This window comes from Carica papaya, chromosome 2 (genome assembly GCF_054855325.1).
Source record: "Carica papaya isolate Zhongbai chromosome 2, ASM5485532v1, whole genome shotgun sequence".
Classification (NCBI taxonomy): Eukaryota; Viridiplantae; Streptophyta; class Magnoliopsida; order Brassicales; family Caricaceae; genus Carica; species Carica papaya.
Genome location: NC_142310.1, coordinates 7,456,757 through 7,464,636, shown reverse-complemented (window position 1 = coordinate 7,464,636; position 7,880 = coordinate 7,456,757). Strand labels below are relative to the sequence as shown.

The window sequence follows — 7,880 nt, the reverse complement described above, 5'->3', positions numbered from 1 at the left end:
TATATTTAAGATATGTAATGCTTATGCGATTCTTTTATGATTAATAAAATTAAATTATTTTACTTAACTCGAATTTATATAATTTAAGTAAGTTTGGTTCGGTCATTACCTTATAAGACAGAGTGTGGTATGTGACATATAATTTGTTAATAAAATATCTAATACTTTGTGTTTAGAAAAGTATTAGTGTATATATACATATGTATAAGGTTGATGAATTATGATTACTAAAAATATTTTCCTTCATGTAAAAACATTATATAATATATATTAATTTTATAATTGTTCCAAAACATTTAAATTCAAATAATACAATATTTTTACTAAAAAATTAACTGACTTCATATTGAATAAATGATTGTAACTGTAAATTTATGATGATTGATTATATATTAATACTTTCCCTTTAATGTAACGACTTATTTTCTCTGGAGAGAAATGAGCGTTAACTCACATAAACCTAATAAATTTTGCATTCTATAAATCAACAATACATCCCTTATACGGAGTCATAATTCATGAGACTTACAACAATCTTTCGAAATTACATTAGAATAATATATTCAGATCTACTTTACAATAAATGTTCAAGATAGCTAAAAGATTCTTCGAAGTCTTCATTTGATCTTGAACTCACTCCTGACCTGAACTAATCTGCATTTGGGGGTGTGAATTGGGTGAACTTCACAGACTCAGTAAGAATAAAGTAATATTCAAAATAGAGATATGCATATGCACATCTATACAGGTTTAATAAAATAAATGAAAATTTTATATTCATATAAATCTAATTTGTAAGACAATCATACTCATCATCATTATCGCAAAGGATAACAAAAAAAAAAATCACGAACCACATATTTTTTAGTACCCATTCCAACATATTTATATCTAGGTACAATACAAATCACTCTCATTCATAAATATCATCATATCATATTGGATTCATATTCAAATAGTTTCGTTTCCTTCACAAATACCATCAACCACACCATATACCTATCCAAATAATTTTCATTTCCATTACATATTTTCACCATAAGCAAAAACTATCTCAAGCGCATTGAAAATCTTGAAATCGGCCTTAGAGGATTATAGGACAACTTTAGTCCCATGGAGCTCGGATTGATCGACAAGATGTAATTAATTGAGGAGAACCTCGAGAAACTATCCAACATGATCGCTTCTAACTAGGAAGGATCCAGCAGCCACCACATAAGCCACCCAAGCCTGCTGCCCCTACATCGCAAAGAGGGATCTGAGAGGGACGAAGGGAGAACCTTCTATTCCAGAGTAGCCAAGCTAGAATTTTCATCATTTTCAGGTAGCAACCTCACTGAGTGGCTCAATCGCGCGAGAAAATTTTTGACTTCCAAGCAATTGCACCACAGCACCGGGTTGCCTTGGCGTCGCTCCACCAAATTTAAAGACTTTGGTGAAGCCCTATCGAGCGTCAAATAACCTGGGCCACTAAGGGAATATTAGAAGGACTTTGAGCGCCTGGGCAACTGAGTCCACGGACGGACCTAAAAGGCCTTAATCAGGACCTTCATTTACGGGTTTAAGCCCAAACTGTGGATGACATCCACATGTTTCGACCCAAAACCTTGAAGGACACGATCGGCTTGGCTTGAATGAGAGAAAAACAGATGGACCGGTAACGTAGAATGACCTGTCTTGGGAGAAATATGTCCGGCCCGATTTTGAGCAACCTAATCGGTTTGAGTTTCCCACCTGCCTCAACTCAGCCAAACCTAATCGCCGCTAATGCCACGAGGCGCCTTCTTTATAAGGAGATGGAACAATGAAGAACGCAGGGCCTCTGTTTTAACTGTGACGAAAATTTTACGACGGGCCACTGTTGTCGTAAACTGCAGTTTCTCTTATTCGAGGGTGAAGGCACAAAAGAGAATGGGGAGAGTTTCGACGACCTATAAATTTTCCTTTATGCCCTCACCACTACCGCCCGAACCGTGAAGGTTCCGGTCACTATCCAACACCAGAAGTTAGTCGCACTCATCGACAGTGGGTCGACTCACAACTTCATCAGTGACCGAATCGCGGAGCACTTACGACTTACGGTCATCCCGACCAACTATTTTCCATGAAGGTTGCAAACGGCGAACCCTTAAATTGCAGAGGACGATTTGAAGATGTCTCGATCACCATTCAAGGTATTTTGTTCACTCTGACTCTGTATTCCCTTGCATTAATGGAGCTTGATCTTGTGCTGAGGATACAATGGCTAGAAGGATTGGGTACCATAGCCTGCGATTGAAAGAAGTCAACAATGGAGTTTCAATAGCAGAACCAACCAAGGCTGCTCTATGGCCTTGGATCACTTCCCCCTCTGCAGGTCGCTTCAGTGAAGGAAATCAATCGGCCTATTCGCAGCTAACACTCCGTGTATGTTATTTGTTTCACAAAAGATCATGAGGTCTCACCACCAAACGACAAAAAAAAATTACAGGAAATATAGAAGGAATTTTCTGAATTATTTTAGGAACCGAAATAGCTACCACCCCAAAGAGACATTGAACACCAAATTCCTCTCAAAGATGGCACTGAACCCATCAATGTCCAACCATACTATTATGTGTATTTCCAGAAGGCAGAGATAGAGACACAAGTGAATGAAATGCTCTGCTTTAGGCTCATTCGCCTAAGCACCAGCCTCTTCTCCTCTCATGTTTTCTTGGTTAGAAAAAAAGATGGGGCATGGTGGTTTTGCACAAATTCCCGCGCCCTCAATGATGTCACCATCAAGGATCGTTTCTCCATTCCCATGGTAGAAGATATGTTGCATGAATTGAACGAAGCAACTTACTTTACAAAACTAAACCTCATTACAGGCTACCATCAAGTCTGAGTGCAACCATCAGACATCCACAAGATAGCCTTCCGAACACACAATGGCCACTCCGAATATCTAGTAATTCCCTTTGAACTATATAATGCACCCTCTATATTCCAAGTTATAATGAATTCTATTTTTTGTCCATACTTATGAAAATTTGTTTTAATATTCTTTGACAACATTTTGGTGTATAGCCTCGATTGGGAGACTCACTTATCACATGTCAGAAAGTCTTTGATATATTGAGGCAACCTCAGTTCTTTATCAAGCAAAAAAAAATTATGTCTTCGGTAGCCAAGAACTGAAATATCTAGGTCATATTGTGACACCTGAGGGAGTAAAAGTGAATCAAGGGAAAATTTAAGCAACGCTCAAATGGCCAAAACCCCACAACATCACCAAACTACGGGGATTCATGGGCCTTACCGGTTATTACCGTAAGTTTGTGTGAAACTACCAGCTCATAACCGGGCCCTTGACAAACCTGCTCAAGAAAGGATCCTTTCAATGGGACGAGGAGCTGAGACAACATTCACATAACTCAAAAAAGCCATGACCTCCACACCTACTTTGGCACTTTCAAATTTCAATGAGCCATTCACCATTAAGGCCGATGCCTCCAGGAATGAAATTGGGGTCGTGCTCACCCAACATGGCAAGTCTATTGCTTATATGAGCTGAGCCTTAGGCACCTCCAAACTATCTTGGTCTACCTATGCGAGGGAAATGTTGGTCATGGTCGTGGCCATTCAAAACTGGTGGCCCTACCTCTTGGGACAGAAATTCTTCATCAAGACCGATCAACAAAGCCTTAAGTACCTAATGGATCAGAAAATCACCATTTTAGAATAGCAGAAATGAGTCTCCAAACTATTTGGATACGATTATGAGATATTATACAAGCTAGAAAAAAATAACTTGGCCACCGACGCACTATCACGACAAGCTGACGGGCTTGCACTTGATGCCTTGTTTACAACCAACACATCATTATAGGATCAGATAAAGGAAATAACTAAGAGTAACCCATCATGCAAAAATTAGAGAAACTTGCCCGAGATCACCGTGGTGTCCATATACCGAGAAAAAGGGCCTAGTATACTACAAACAACGAATTGTCCTTCCACCTAAGTTCGACATTATTCAACAATTGTTACAAGCCTACCACAACTCCCAAATGGGAGGCCACTCAAGGGTACTCCGCACTTACAAGCGATTGGTTCAATAGTTCTTTTAGCCTGCCATGTGCCAATCTTTTCAAGAATATATATCCACTTGTGATGTGTGCCAACGAGTCAAGTCAGAAACATTATCACCAATAGGATTGCTACAACCGCTCCTTATCCCATGCCAAGTTTGAGAGGACATAACAATGGATTTCATCAAAAGGTTGCCACCATATCAGGTTAAAAATATGATCTTAGTAGTTGTAGATTGTCTCAGTAAGCTTGCTCATTTTTTGGCTCTTACACATCCCTATATCGCCAAGGTAATTGCCAAAAAATTTGTAGAAGGCATAGTCAAGCTCCACGGTATGCCATGATCTATCGTAAGTGACCAAGATCCTATCTTCATTAGTCATTTTTGGAAGGAGTTCTTCAAAATGTCAGGCACCGAATTAAAAATTAGTCCTGCATATCACCCACAAACCAACGGGCAATCGGAAGTCGTCAATCGATGTGTGGAACAATATTTATGGTGCCTCACTCACTAACGACCAAATAGATGACAACTCCTTCTATCATGGGCAGAATTCTGGTACAACATCACTTACCACTCCTCAATCGGCATGACTCCCTTTTAAGATTTATATAGATTACCCCCACCCACTATGCCACGCTACATTGAAGGAACAACGACAGTAAATAAAGTTGATCAATAGCTCACAGCTAGAAATGATCTACTTAATCAACTAAAAGCTAATTTATAAGTAGCCAATAACCAGATGTAACAAACGGCAAACACCTTTAGGCATCATATAGAGTTCCAAGAAGGTGAGTGGGTATTTCTCTGGTTACAACCATATAGGCAATAAACCATTTTCAAACGAGCACTGTAGAAACTTGCATGTCATTTTTTTTCCCATATCAGATTGAGGAAAAAATCAGTCAAGTCACCTATCAACTCAAGCTCCCTTCCACATCTCGCATCTACCCGGTATTCCATGTGTCCCAGCTAAAAAAGAAAATTGGCGAGTCCACCCCTGCCACCACCGACCTACCCCTAACTAATGAAGAAAGTAATATCATTCTCCACCCAAAGGTAATTTTGGACACTCACTGGATCAAAAAGGGATCCTAATTTATTGAAGAAAACTTAGTGAAATGGAAGGCCTTAGCCATTGAAGACGCCACCTGGGAAAATGCTAAGGAATTGAGGGACCAATTCATCAACCTTGAGGACAAGGTTCCTCTTTAGGCAAGGAGTGATGATAGACCCCGATCAAGTCAAAGAATCGTTGTAAACAACCCAAATTATTTGGGTTGTTATACATAAGTAAAGCAGTTGAAGAAATAATCTGTAGAACAGTCCGCAACCAACAAAATAGACCCATAAGCAATCTAGGAAGATCCTGTGATCTGCTCATTCTCTTATCCACTTGCATTTCTGAATTTCTTTATAATTATCTACATCTTTTATGTTAATCCAGTACCTTAAAATTATGAAGATATTCATTGTAGCAAGCTCTATTTAAAGCGCTTCAATTCAGCAATAAAGACATGAACAATTTCCAAAAAAATCTTGGTATTTTATCACCATAAGCAGAAACTATCTCAGGTTATTTTACAGTTTTTATTGAGACCTATCATAAATATATATATGTTTGCACTCATTATTAGCACACACAGCACCCATTGAAAACTTATATACACCTATACACATCCAAACACTCATATATATATATATATATACATATTAAAACACCCATGCAGTTCTCTCTCTTTCACATATGCATATATGTCTATATAATAGTATCCTTATGTATTTGTGTTTATAAATATATATTTACTTGTGCTTGCACAATTAAGTTATATACGCACACACCCTACCACACGATTTTCATTACATATAAGTCAACACCACACACAAATGCATATGCACCTAATTTATGCATATGTCATCCTACACACATGCATTCATCTTACCTATATACTACATATATCACATATATCCATATGAAATCATATACTGCTCATTCAAAATAATTACCCACATAATCATATGTATATGTATATCAAGGCATACAGTTTGTAAACATACACTCTCACCCATTATCTCTTATATGTGTATCTATCGGCACACATACATATATTCGAATACACTCAGCATACACCTTCAACATTATTTTTAATTACACAAACACAATCGTCGGGAGTCATTCACACATTTTCACATACAGATGATAATTTGTAAAAAAACACATTCTAAAATCATCCATTAAACTTGGGTCCATTATTTTGAAATCAATAAATTATTTTACGAAAACATAAAATTTTCGAATGAAAATTAACTTAATTCTTACCAGAATCTCCAATGAAAGAAGAAATTGAAAAGCTTTCGAACAACTTTGTTCCATACGGTTGACTTTCTTTTCAATTTTCTATTCCCAATTTTCTGAAAAATTTCATATACATGATTAAGAATTTAATTTAAAAAAATAACTAAATATAAGGTGGACGAAGATTTACCAAAATCGGTATCGAATTCGAGCTTCTGATTTGAAAGAGTGCAGTTTTGATCTCTATCTCCGGTTCCCCAATTTTTAGCCTCGCATGGATCTTTGAACAGATTCGAAACGCCATGCCGTGGTCTGCCTCATGCTGATTAGGTCCACCCAACACGCTATTGCTTTTTCTTCTTTAGCAACGTGCCTCGCGCGTCACGAGCCTGACATTGCACACCACACACCGCGCACCCATCACTATGCACCACGCACAACTCTTCTCTTCCAGCCGTGCGTGTTGCAGGGCTTGGCATTGTGCACAACGCGCTAGGCACTGCGCACCGCGTGCAGCTCTTCTCTTCCAGCCGCGAGCATTGTGCGCCATGCTTCCTTCCTCCTCCTCCTTCTTCTTCCTATTATTATTATTCTTCTTCTTCTTCAGCGGCAGCGCACGCCTCGCGCCCGAGACCGCCCGCAGCTCCTTTTTTCTAGTCGTGTGTGCCGCTCGCCATGCTTCTTTTTCTTTTTTTTTTTAATCTTTTTTATTTTTATTTATTTATTTATTTTTATTTCTCGGCCTGTACCTAGGCTTCCTCCTCTCCCTTGGGCCTGGTTATTACATTTAATATAATAATTTTTTAAAACATTTTTCCTTAAATAGAGGAATATAGTCGAGAAAGCAAGTGTATAATTAGTGTTTCAAATAATAGCACAAGAGGTATGTGAACTAATATACATACAACCTTAAAATTAAGTAGGAAAATCTTTTTATTTTAGTTAATTTAATTGATCATATGTAATAATAGATAAGACATATATTAATAGAATGCATTATATAAATATAAAATAACAAGTTGCATTAGAAGAAATTTCACTACCAAACCTGAACCTAACCTTTATTAGTGAGAGAAATAAGCAAAACTCGATTACACATGTACCAGTTCAATTTCAATTAAAAAATAAAATAACTTGTTGAATCTTTATTATTGTATTTCTATTAAAAATTAAATTTTCTGTTGAAAGTTAAATACAAAATGAATATCTGTTAACTTAAAACATTTTGAAATAATCCATTTAAACAATTGGTTTAAGTAAATAAAACAGTGAATTTAATGGTTGAATAAATAATTTAAAATAAAGTAAGATTAATTAAGAGGTGAAAATTTTAGACAGGGTTTGATTCATTCAAACTGGTAATATATATATGTGTGTGTGTGTGTGTAGGTGGGCTGGACTAGAGAGACTGGACATGAGAGCTAGTGTAGATAGCTGGAAAGATATAAAGCAATAGCCCTGATTGAGTGCTTAGCTAAATTATATCAAATTTGAGGTGTCTGCTTCTTCCACTTTTATATTCTG

The 7,880-nt window shown here is 37.2% G+C and overlaps 1 long non-coding RNA gene across 1 annotated transcript; it reads right to left on the bottom strand.

Moving 5' to 3' along the window:
- Positions 1-480: 480 nt before the first annotated feature.
- Positions 481-6,972, bottom strand: LOC148268725 (uncharacterized). Its single transcript, XR_015816714.1, has 3 exons — positions 6,547-6,972; positions 6,381-6,472; positions 481-654 (listed from the first exon to the last, which is right to left on the bottom strand). It is a non-coding gene; the product is annotated as an uncharacterized LOC148268725 (long non-coding RNA).
- Positions 6,973-7,880: the final 908 nt, after the last annotated feature.